Raw genomic sequence first — 12,750 nt, forward strand, 5'->3', positions numbered from 1 at the left:
GCGCTCAGATCAACAGCAGCTGGAGGTCATTTGATAACCGCTGTGATCAGGCACTGTGGCTTTATGAAGGAGAAGTGAAGCACTGGCTTTAGGTTACTTTCTGATTGAAATGAGCGAGTTTGTGTTCAGTTTCATATTTAAATGAGTTGAGAAAAGACACAAGAAAACAATTAGCTGACTTACTAACAGCGTTTTTGTTATGTTGTGATAATTGTTACACATCAGACCGAGGGCTGTGTAGTTATCTGTGAATGATGGCCATGATAAGAGATGGAATAACTGGCTAAATGAAATGAAACGGCATGAAAGAATGTCTGTGATGTGTAAAATGTAGCAATATGAGAGTCATGATACATTTTGGGGGCTTGAGTCTTTTATTTTCCTAATGGATAAATGAACAAGATTATTCTTTTCTGAAACTCTCTTTTTTGTAAAATAAATGTCCAATGGAACAGCCCGCAGTCCCCATGAGGAAATGGATGATTAAACAATGATGCTTTGTGTGAGGATTTGGTGTAGGGGTGTGGTTATAAAGGATAGAAAATACAGTTGGGTCCTTACAAAAACAATAGAAGTCCTCACTAAAATCCCAAAACAAATGTTTGTGTGAGTTTTTAGCTAATCTTAAATTTTGCTATGCATGAACGATCTCTTATTCGTTTTCATGTCTGAATTAGGTTTACGCCATTTTTAACCAGAGACGGCCGGGGGCAGTTTGCACCTTTTTAAGGTGGGCTTTAGCCACCCTATTTGTAATTTTACCCCCCTAAAACAACCAATAATAAGAACCATAAATAAAGAATTATAAACAAGAAAAGAGTTATAAACAGTTTATGGTGAATATTAAATCTCTTGGATATTCTGCGCATGCGTGGCGGTCCTTGTAAGCGCGTGGTCGTATGAAAGCTGCCTGCTTCAGTGGAGAATCTCAGTGCTGTCAGACGCGGCAAACTTAAAATCGGTTTCATGAAACATCACGCGTACGTTTCGATAATGTTTTAAATTGTTTGCAAACCTGTGTAAAAGCATTCATTGTGTAAACCATCTGAGAAGACTTGACATGTCGAATTAGTTGACGCCGTGGCCCGTGTTTATAATTCAAGGTCTATGCTTTGCAAACTGAAGCAGTTCCGCTGTTGTTGACCACAGACCACCATGTTTCTTGAATACAAAGTTCTGTATTCTTTGCCTTAGGTAGCTAACAGTAATACTGCCCGATATGAACGACATGATGAATAGCAAGAGTAACATTTGAACACAGTATCTGGGTTTAACCTGCACATAAATGAAATGTAGTCAAATGTTAGCCCAGTGTTCACATTCACAATGTGTTTAAAACATAGACACACAGTTCAGGTAGGCTACATCTCAAAAGACTTGTTTTGCTTTGTTTGAACTTAGACTGCCTCCTTTAGGCGGTTTCAAAACAACGAAATAAACAAACGTTACTGCGCATGCGCGATTTTGTGGCGTTAGCTTGAGTCCCTGTAGAACATTTCTGAAAACAATCAAAATATATAAGTAAATTACATAAGCTAGCAAGTTAAAAGTATGTCTAGCCAGTATTATTTTGTATCACCAGTAGAAGAACTGGTACTTGGCTAAACGTAAATGCGACAGAGTTACACAATCCATTCAATAAATAGTTTATTTAATAAAATCAATATACAATAAAAATCAACAAATTGTTTATTTAATCAAATCAATTTGCAATAAAAATCAACATTTTTTTATTTTTATACAATAAAATATTGATATAAATTAATATTAATATAAATCGATTAAAATATAAATAGTTAAATTATGAGCCAAACAAACACAGACCTAAAACTGTCTTGCATAACTGTTCAAAAGTTTAGGTTAACTTATCCATTCTTTATTCACACTTTTTCTACGTTTTAGAATGGTAGCAATCATTCACAAAACTGTGAATTAACACAAATATAACGTTGGGAATTATGATAGAGTTCACATCTATTCTGAGCTCTTATTGGCTGCTTTCTCCTCGTTCAGTCCAAGTCACCCATGTCAAACACGTTTGTTTTTATCCATTTTGCTTTGCAGTGAAAGAAATGTATGTTTTCCCAGTAATATTTTGGTTCACAAAAATAATTTCACAACACATTTAGATCAAAAAGCATTGTAAGGTCAAGAGAAACATTTCACTCAAATGACCCTAAACCTTTATCTGGCAGTGTGCATTTTACCCAAATGTCATAAAAACTTCCGTGTTTTGTTTGATAACATTTCTCTAACAGTGCTAAAGCGCCCGAAACGCACGAACTCAAACATCTAAAAGTCACGCCTCCTGAAAGTCATTTTATAATTCTCTTTGAAGTGCATCACATGAGATGTGCTGTAAGCCGTCTCTCAAGGACGGATCTCATCCCCGTCCCCTGCGATGAAGGGACCACTGAATGAGCTTCTTTATCTCCTCTCTCCACAAATGGCTTAAAGATGTGCGCCGTGCCACATGACTGCCTGATAAGTGTTCATCTTCAGGAGACTGGGCCGACAAATTTACTCTCTCGTTTTATTTCACGAGCAGACCTTTTGATACGTCGGCTTTTATCGCAGACTGGTTTAGATAAGGGATGGGGGGCAGGACCCACAGCTTCAAGATCAGAAGACAATCTTTCTATAAATAATTTCATCAAAAATATAACTAGTTCTAAGAAATAGGCTTCTACCCTTACCGTGTGCTAAATGGACGGTGGATAGTTGAACGGGATATAGTCACAACAACACTAGACAGAAAAAAAGGAATTTAAAACACTCATTTTTCAATATTCGTAGTTTTTTTTAACCAAACTGCACAGAGATGTCTTCCTAATGCATTATGCTGTTAAATTCAAATATACCATTTTAAACGTTTTCGGTTTAAAATAAGATTTCCGGTGATATTACTGCGGTCTGTTTCTCTAGAGAAAAAGATAGAGAAGCAGAATTAAAATGGTATTTTTATGAAATATATGATTTCCTTTTATTTTAATTGGATTCATTTTGAATTAAGAATAATACAAAAAAGTAATAAAGTCAAAGTAATTTTAACTCATTCAATTGATTCATTTTAAATTGATGTAACTTTAAAAATGAAATATTTTGAACAGTTAATGTAAAAAAAATATTGCCATGACTTTTTACGGTGTAGTTTCCATATTTATAAGCAATTGAGATATTACATTTTTTCCTTAAGTTTCCTAGCTTTGAACATCCAGTACTTCCAGTAAAAAGCCCCAATGCATTCAGTGGTCCAACAAAAGCATTACTTTAAAGTGTTTCGCTTTATTCTAACCTGCTCAAAGTCATCATTTCATACAACGTCGCTGAACGCTCGATTCATTTTGTATTCCATAGGAGCACACATGTGGTCTCACTTTTCCTAAAACTTGTAATATAGCATCTTAACCGCACTGACCACAGGCACATGGTTTGGCACGGCCTCAGGGTTTCCATGACCTGCTGATCGGCACCCATCAAACACCGCAGGAGCACTGAGGTCCCCGTCAGCTCTGGGCCTGTGGTCAAGATTTATTACCGTACATTCAGCTTCAGTCTGGACGTGAGGCTTGGCAGAAGTGCGGAGAAACACAGAGATCAAAAACGGTTTAAAACGCTCACATTGTGTAACTATGGCTAATGAAGTCCAGATGTTGTAAAGAGGAAAAGCCCTGAGGTCTTAATCACTCTCATCTCCATTTCTTAACTTATTCTCCATGATTTGGGCTAGATGGATATTACAAAACAGTATTCCTACTAGGGTATGAAATACTATACAGTGCTATACGCAGCTATAATGACACGTGTTAGTGGAGATACACCGTATTAAATGATTTGAATTGATGTAGTTGTGTGCTTAACAAAGCCTCATGAATTTTGAGTCCGAATACATCAGTGCTTCTGTATTTTAGTTTAAACATAGTCGTCTGCCTATGTAGATTTTTTTCATTGCAATAATGGTGGAAATGTACAGCTACTTTTTTGTAGTTGTACATTCACTGATGTATAAAAATGGACTTAGTTTCTCGTTTAATTCTTATGCATCATTTAAAAGAAAAAAATCCATTATCTATTATTTGAAAGAAAGGACAACCAGCATTTTATGTTTAAACCACTAGAGGGCACTCTTCTCAAACCTGTGCTCAGTGAATCTATGTGGCATACACCTGTCATTACAAACACGAGCCATGACACATAATCTCTTCTCCTCTCTCTCTTCATCTCTGCTTTACCATCTCGTCTTTACTGTTCTATCACAAAGGCCTAACAAACCAATGTCTAAAATAATCTGACAGTGTGATGTTGTTCGCTCACTGTAATATTTGAGTTTATTGGAGCGGATGCTCAATACAATGGCAACAATAAAGACACACTATTAAAATGTATTTTTAAAAAGTGCTTCATGTCAACTAATTCATTTACATTAGCTGATGTTATTCAAGTAAAAAGGCTGTTTAATAAGTAACTTCACATTGTTACATCAAACATATAGAATAGGTAGGTTCTCATAAGTCTGTACAGCATAGTTTAACTTTTGCTGAACTGGTTGCTAAATTATTTAAATAAATGTCCAATGTAAAACAGGCCTGGTAATGTAATCATAATTCATTGCATGCTTCATTTTCTCATTTTTCTGTGATTAAATTGACAAAATATTATTTAGTAGATAATACAAATATTAAGTATTTAATGTTTATTTTTTAAATTCCCCCCAGACAGCCTTGCAGTAATATAAAGTAAGATAATAATAATCATAATTCCGTTTTTTATCTTTTTATATTATTAACATTTATAATATCAAACAACTACCCATTAGTTGACAAATATTATAAATATTTATCATATAAAATAATTTATTGTTAACAGTTGGTTATTAACCATAGGACATTTATATTTATATATGAAAAATGATTTCTTAACTGCTAAATTTATCCGTAAAATAAAATATCGGCTTTTGAATCCAAAATCTCACCCTTTTGCTATTACAGAATTCATTAGGCACCAAATAGAATTTTAAATATATTTGATGTATGTCCGCCCTAAAGAAATCAATAAAGCACGTCTGTCAGATTATCTTGAAATCTGTGAGATTTGCGTCCAAGCTGCTTTCAGTGTGCCGCATATATTGTAAATATTATCTGCTGAATAAACGTAACCTTCTCGCCGTTTTATAAATGTGCCAGCGATCAAACATGAATGCATATTAAACCTCCATCACAGTACAATTCGGTCCCCAACATCAGCATTCCTCAGCCAACTCCAAGGGTGGTCCACGTGAAGCATCGTCTCGCTGCTCTGTGCCTTCACATCAACAGGCATTATAGCAAACAAACAAGCAAACACACAAAGAGTAAACAGGATCAGCGAGCAGATTCATTTGAGGTGTGAGAGAGCCCAGGATCTATTTCATGGACCCCCACCGGAGCGGCCCACCTTTGATTGACTGATGCTGGGCTAGCCGTACTCTCCAGCTGTGTGTGTTTGACGCTAGGGATGGTGGAGGGTTTGTCCTCTATCAGCCTTGAGTGACAAGCTGGTGATTTTCTTCACAGAGAGCATGTGTATGTTTTTTTTATTTAAAATGCACTTTATTTTACAATGCTGTTCTACACAGTACATACTATTTGCTTGATGTGAAAATGTATTAGGGATGCACGATAAATTATCGGTCATATCGATATCGGCAGATAAATGGCGATTTTTAATGTTATCGGTATCGGCCGATATATAATAACCGATAAATACTAATCATTTCCTCTGGTTGAACCACTTCAGCTGCACGCTGCTCACAGTTAAAATCCAGTACAGTACTGTCTTTCTGTCGTGATCATTCACTTGAAAAAAAACATTGTTGATGTTGTATGTAGATATTTATGAACGTGTAAATTATAGGAACAAAAGCATATCAGATTGCTGTCTGAATGCTTTCTGTCTTGAGACCTGTTAGACATGTGGCTATTGAGAACACCTTTCTGGGTTGCTCTGGAAGAACATCTTTCATTTGAGAATCATGAGAATTCTGTTTCTGGGTACATGCCTGCTGCATTTGAATAGAACAAATGGGCTATTGAGAATATAGTTTATTAAAATTATTCAAAAATGTTTATGTCATTCTACCGCTTTCTTTGTAATGAGAGAGACAGGACAAAGTGACTGCAGCTAATAAGGTACATTTCAATTATCATACAAAGTGAAGAAAAGCAAAGTTGGTGCCCGTCACGCTATTGTAGTTAAAAGAATTTCAACTATTTTTGGTGCTTCATAAAGAAAAAATGATCGTGAAATGCTTGTTTTGCGTTGGGACCCAGGAATGACGGTTGCGTCACGCGTGATGTCAGACTTGGATTGGTGACGAACCTATTAATTTGGTATTAAAAGTAATTGAAATATACAGTACATAAGAATTAATTTTCCGAAGTACTGCGTACGGCAACGTATCAATTATATTGCTTTGATTCGGTCACTGAAAGCGTACACAGTCAAATTATTATAAAGCCAGGGGTCAGTGCTGTTAGGTAGAGTCGAAGTTAAATTGTCTTTAAATTAAGACCACGGCAGGAGCTAAATGTCATAATAGGCTGTTAACACCTTTGTAAATGTTTATTGAGAACAAAGACGTCTCAAAAACAGCGAGTGCTCGGCATGGTCAGTCCCCCGTTTGGGTTATGCATCCGGCTGTCCACCGGCGAACTAAACCAAATGCGTTTCATCGAGTCAAGAACACTTTCCCTTTTTTACAGCGGTCTACGTCCGAGAGAAATGAGGCACAAGACTGGAATCCACAAAGAATTCCAAGGGACAATCGGCGATGGGATGACTCCAGCTGTGCCGAGAGGAATTCCCATAGCTTCACACCTACCAGCGAGCGAGCGCAATACGCAACCTCTGAAGGGGACAGCCATTGAACTCTCAAGCAAGTGGCAATATTTGCTCACCTGAAATACACACAAGTCTCCAATTGAGACTCAGGGCCCTGGTTTGCAGGGTTTGGTAACTCAAGCAGCTGTGAGGGAGAGGGAAGGGGTAGGTCAGGAAGTTTAGCAAGGGGGAATCGGACCCCCGCTGGGGTGTTGTTTATCACTGGCGGTCCCATTGTGTTTTACGGGAGGGAAGGCTATATTTGTCCTTAGCCACAGGAGGTTGATGAGGTGCTAATCTGTTGAGGGCCTGTGCCACTGGAGACGACTTGTTAGCAGACTAGCTTGTCGGCTATCCGGGCCTGTAAAACCGAGCTTGAATTTATGGGCGTCCCTCCCCAGATTCTGCCGCTGTTCGTGGGTAAGCAAACACAGATTGGACACTGATGTTAGGGCGGTCGTGTCTGGGGGACTTTTGAATGAAAGGACGGGATGACAAAAAGGTCGAGCTTCCCCGGATTCCCCCATGCTGGGTTTCAGTAAACGTTACAAATTGGCCATCAGCATATGGATGGATCTTCAGGTGAGGCAGGAAGGAAATGATCGACAGGATTCTCACAAGACAAATCATTGAGATATTACCGAAATCTCGTCTGTAATTTTTCATTCTTACGGGTCTTCAATAATCAACACACATTCAGCGCTGCTTAAAAGTGGAAGGCGACCATGCAATAAGATGAGTTGTGCGCAGTCAGCTGGTGGTCAGTGATACAAGACCCTTCTTCTCCGCATTGGGGTCCTGATGACACCGTTGGGATTTATTTTACAATCGGCTGACTGTTATCTCTTATATTAATTATCTCTTATCTCACAGGAACTTGCTCCATCTTAATGAGAGCACCATTAGCACCAACAGCTTCATCTGCAGTGGTTGACTGGTGCAAGAACATTACTTAAATCAACGACTCATTATTTATTAGTTTTATTAGCTTGGTTGGTAGAGAATTGTGTTAGGAATGCAAGGGCTGTGGGTTTAATTCTTTCGGGAACACACATGTTGATCAAATGTATAGCTTTGATGCACGGCCAAAATGAATGTCTGTAAACATTGTTACAAATAAAAGGATGTGGTGAAAAAATGGCCTGGACTGTGATGATGGCTGATTTAGGAGGGTATCTGGTGATCAGGATGCAGGCCGACTAAACTAGCTGAGCACCTGTTAGACCAGACTCAGAGACCACTTTAACCAACTAAGTTCAGCAAGAAAACCCAAAAGAAACACTAATGAGATCTCTATTATATCATCAATGAGAGTAGAATTGTCAAATATTTCTGATGAGAAAGAGTCTCCGTTTCAGAAGAGATGTCAACAATGTGTCAAACTGAGCTCAGATTTGTCAAGAACTCAATCAAAAGTCAATACTGTTCAAGATTATTGAAGACTGAAGAAACATCTGAGACTACGTTGATACTTAAATGAAACACAACGGAGAACTACAGTAAGTCAGATCTCCTGAGCTACGAAAAAGCAAAATCTGAGCAATAACATGGTTCCTCTAGCAAAGACTGTTATGATTTCAGATTCATCTGAAAGCAAAAAAAAGTGTTCTTGCTTGTCTTGGTGTAGACTCCCAACTCTGCAGCTCTCATGCTGGAATACAGATGAGATTCCCTCTGACAGACACTGGAATAATGGAAAATGGGAACAGTCACATGCTTTTCCTGAAGGGACTCGGACCACTTAACACCGATTTCAAATGACTTGGATTTCTTACCCTTGAAAATTGGCATTCATGTGAAAAAGGAGCATTTTCAACCTCACCGGCAGATACAGAGAGATGGAAAGGCAACAAATAACGTTAATCTCTCACTAACTTCCCGTCGCACACGCCGTCACCCCTTTAATAACTTTCCTTAATGAATTGATTCCAGTCAGGGCTGTGTTTGCTTTAGACGTGACAGCCGTGGGGTGAAAATGTGTCAGATGAGCGTGAACGATGGCGACTCGGGGAGCTCGTGATAGCGGTGATATTTAAGAGCTTCTCTTCCCACGGGAGCCCGCCGTTTCATTAGCATACTGACGCTCGTCCTCACGTTTAATTGCTTTCGGCTTGTAATTAAAACGCTTGTTGACTTTGCGGTTCTCTCACTGATGAATAGCAACCGAGGGTTATGCGAAATGACATTTTTGACGCGGCGTACATTAAAATGGACGGATTAAAATAATCCCAACCTTTTTGTCAGCAGAAGAATAATAGTTTGTCAGACATGCCGAAGCATTATAACTCATTAATCTGATCAATTAACAGACTTAATCTCGAGCCTTCGAGACCCTGGCTTTTGTTTTCGATTCTTTGACTTCTGCCCGTTGGAGAGATCTTTGATTTCGTACATTCGGGCCCTTTCGGTACGCTAGGGATGTGGATTGGCACCTTGTTTGAGGTATGCACGCTTGTGTTGTGCTCGTTTTTGCATGACAAGAGAAGTGTATTGCAGTCAGCCTTGGATACAGACCAAACAGCGGTGCACTACAGGCCTCCCCTACAGCCAATGCTTCTCAATATCAAAAAAACGTGCGTATTTGAGGAAGTCCTTTAGGCCATTTACGCCGCTGTTTGCACCCAGACCCCTGTGCAATATCTTCCGTACCACCCCTCTGGCTTTGAATGGCATTTCAATGGCGAGTCCGCGTTTTTTCCCCCTCGCATCCGACCGGGGTCAGCTTGTGTGCATTCCCCGTCACACTACTTTTGAGATTCATTTCCAGGTAAACATGCTTTGGCCGGCCGCAAACCTGCAGCCAACAGGGGTTGTCACAGCTGTGGCGGATAATGGCCAGAACAAACCTCTGTTGCGCTCGGGAATGTTTACTGTCGTCACAGGGACCGTGCGGCAAACGTTTCTGCATCTTTTATTTGGAAAAAGGGAGGGAGATCCAGTTATCGGTTTCACGCAGTTGAATCGGGAGCTTAACCTGCTGGCCCTTTTGTATCGCATCAGATAAACGGGGCGAAAGTGCAAATGTAAAAAAAGTAAATTAGACAAACACGGTGTCGTTTAAAGGTCTCTGTAGTTAACAAGAGGGGCTTGCAAAGTAGCACATTCCTGCAAATAACAGCAGGGAATGGAAAGAAATCCTTCGGCCTCACAGAGAGAGTTGAAGCGAAAATACAATTCTGACATCATTTATTTAACTTTATGTGGAACACACACACAAAAGACGATATTCGGAGAAATGTCTCGGTGGGTTTGTGTTCATATAATGGTAGTCAATGGGGTCACCGTTCTTTAAATGATCATGTTTTGTGTTCTGCAGAAGAAGAATATGAACGAATCACTGTCCTTCTGAAACCTTGTATGTCCAAATTTGCTTTTCAAACTTTAAAGTGATTACATACTGTGTTGTCGAAGTTGACAAGCACTTTTGAATACTTTTCATTGGTTAGATATTTGCAAAACCCAGTGACAAACATAAAGGCTAACTAGTAATAATAAGATAAAAATCACGAAATTTGGAGATCAAAGGTTTCTGGTTTTTGACTTATACAATTGCTTATCTATCTATCTATCTATCTATCTATCTATCTATCTATCTATCTATCTATCTATCTATCTATCTATCTATCTATCTATCTATCTATCTATCTATCTATCTATCTATCTATCTATCTATCTATCTATCTATCTATCTATCTATCTATCTATCTATCCTCATTTGAGAAGTATCTTAAAAATAACTTGCTGACCTCTCTGCGATCTCGAACATGAATTCCTAGCAACAAAAAGCAGAATGGAGGTCAGTGTTTAGAGATCCCATGGCAATATTTGCTGAGAATACAGGCCCTAATGTATGAGATTGAGGTGGATCACCGAGGCGCCACCCACAGTGACAGCACATTGCAACACGCAGAGAACGCTGAAGCGCATGATGAATGATCGAGGCATGCAGATGAAAAAACAGGCCTTCAAGAAATGGCCCGGCAATTAAACATCTGAACAAGCCGCATTTTTCAATCGTTTCGTCCGTTGTGTTTTGATGGCTCTAAAGTACCTGACATATGCCAACATGGGTTCAGAGGCACTCAGGCACAAAGTATGGACCAATGTTCCAACGTGGTGTGTTTACTCAAAGACCTTTTGCATTTTCACCAAATACAAGATAGTGACCTTCAACACAGAATGCGTTCACAGTCTGTGCCTTTTCTATTAATAATTAACTTGAAACAAAATATTCCAAAAGGACATAGTGCCATACAGGAGGGCATTTACACTAGAAACACAAATGCTTATATTGTCAGAAGACTGGCTTATAGCTTTTGGTAAATTTGGGAATTGTTTCATTTCATCTTCAGTATGTTTTTAGTTATATACAGCGTATAAAGACCACTTTGTCTATTTGTGTGAATGTGTGACATGGCAGTGCATGCTGTTAGAACCTGTAATTACAATAGTACTATATCTGTCATTACAATAATGACAATAACAATCTCCATGGTGTAATGGAGATGGAACAGTTACATGGAGTATAAAAAGCACACAAAAATGTTATTTAAAGATGCAGGTAAACAGAAATTAAATCAAAGCTTTTTCAAAACCAATAGGAAACAATACATGTACTTAACTTGATATAATTGATAAAGATGGTTCATCCTGTGATTCTGTAAAGATACACATTGATCATTTTGGGCCAAAAATTGTATTACAATTGATCAGATACGTACATTTTCAATTATACGTTGCATGACAGAATAATACATTGAACTACACTTGTGTTTTACATGCTTTCGTTGAATGTCTCTGACAACCAAAACCCAGCAGGAGAGGACCAAATAAACTCCCGAGATTATATTTGCAAATTGTGTTCATGTGCTACACAAATACACACTCAAACAAATTTACAATGCTGGTAAGGCACGTGTCAAATCGAATAAGAGTTGTTCTTTAGCCAAAAATCTTTAAAGAAATAACCGATTACAATCATAATAAAATGTGAACATTTATAACGTCCGTATGATTATTATTTTTTTACTTTTACTTACCAACAAAATCATGTTTCGTAAACTCATAAATGAACACATGCATTTAAAATATTAAATTATTATGATTAAATATTTGAATTTGCACATTTGAGTGACCCAAACTAAAGATAAAAAAATCGTTCATTCCGACCTTTTCCACGCACGTTATTATAAAGTCTCAACAAATGTACCCATTGGAAATGATTTGATACCGATCTGTAAATAAGTCCGTTTGTAATTTGTAGACCAAGAGAGGGCGCACTCAACTGGCCAAAAAGAAAATCAAAACATAAATATATTTAATCCAGTCATATGCATTTTTTGCACGATACGTTTAATACACATATATGGTGCGCATCAGCATTCGCAATGCGGCTATGGTGGATAGTCAAACACAGTGGATAAATGTTAGGCCACTTTGTTTAATGAAGGCAATCAAATCTCGCTGCAGAATCAACACAGATGACCTGCAAACTGTGTACCGCTATTAGTTACATAAACTCGAGCAGGTAAACAAATTAATTCAAAATAGACGAAATGATCTCAAAATAAACAACATAATATAAACACACGTTTCCATCTCACCTATAGTTTACGCTTATGCAAAGTGCATTAAAATCCGCGTAATGCTATGACTTAACAAATATCCATGGGAGGATTCAGTGATCAATTAAACAAAAGAGGGGAAATATTCATAATGTGGCGAGAAAACCGTGTTCGGGATGTGCGAGGACTTTATCTTTGTATGGTGCGGCACTTAAAATTGTGTTTTTACCGATTACCATTTACATTCTAAACCAATAATTAATTCGTATAAATTATTTTTTAAAACCATGAATTCACGTGAAATGCTATACATATCTATTTGATCCGA

Source organism: Triplophysa rosa, linkage group LG10 (assembly GCF_024868665.1).
Source record: "Triplophysa rosa linkage group LG10, Trosa_1v2, whole genome shotgun sequence".
Taxonomy (NCBI): domain Eukaryota; kingdom Metazoa; phylum Chordata; class Actinopteri; order Cypriniformes; family Nemacheilidae; genus Triplophysa; species Triplophysa rosa.